This window comes from Myotis davidii, unplaced genomic scaffold (assembly GCF_000327345.1).
Source record: "Myotis davidii unplaced genomic scaffold, ASM32734v1 scaffold674, whole genome shotgun sequence".
Classification (NCBI taxonomy): Eukaryota; Metazoa; Chordata; class Mammalia; order Chiroptera; family Vespertilionidae; genus Myotis; species Myotis davidii.
In genome coordinates this window covers 2,589,582-2,590,518 of record NW_006286674.1, presented here as the reverse complement: position 1 = coordinate 2,590,518, position 937 = coordinate 2,589,582, and positions in this window count along the sequence as shown.

Sequence of the window (937 nt, the reverse complement as noted above, 5' to 3'; positions counted from 1 at the left end):
TTTTTAATTTTGAGTGCAAACTCATGAGAGCTTTTAGGGTTATCCTTCAATCCTATTATGTTTTCCTGGTCTGTTCACTGTCTCACTCTTCACAATGACTATTTGCCACTTTCATCTTTCCTTTCCTCATTCTTAGCTGTTGATTTAGATTTTATTTTGACAGGGAAAATTGAAGCAATCTATAAATAACTGCCATATATTCACATCATTAAACCATCAGCCTATATTCTGCCTCCCCTATTCCATTGGTCCCTGCTCCTAAGATCAATTCCTTCATATCTGCACTTCTAAATTATACCTGCTCCTGTGTTACAGTTTTCCCTTTCCTCTAGATCTTTTTCATTCATAAACATCATCCTGTAACACCATTGATGCCAAAAAAAAAATAATAATAAGACAAAACCAATAAAGTTATGCCCTAGCCAGTTTGGCTCAGTGGATAGAGCATCAGCTTGCAGACTGAAGCGTCCTGGGTTCGATTCTGGTCAAGGACACATGCTCAAATTGCAGGCTCGATCCCCAGTAGGAGGTATGCAGGAGGCAGCCGATCAATGATTCCCTCTTATTATTCATCTTTCTATCTTACCCTCTCCCTCCCTGCCTAGGGGTATGGTAACAATTCCTTCTCCTTGCCCATTAAAACAGAAGTAATAACAGCTCCCAAATATTACTAGCTAGCTCCAGAGCAATACACCATCCACTTTGGTTACAAACCCAGCCCACACTTTTTTTTTTTTAATATTTTATTGATTTTTTACAGAGAGGAAGGGAGAGAGATAGAGAGTTAGAAACATCGATGAGAGAGAAACATCGATCAGCTGCCTCCTGCACATCTCCTGGGGACGTGCCCACAACCCAGGTACATGCCCTTGACCAGAATCGAACCCGGGACCTTTCAGTCCGCAGGCTGACGCTCTATCCACTGAGCCAAACCAGT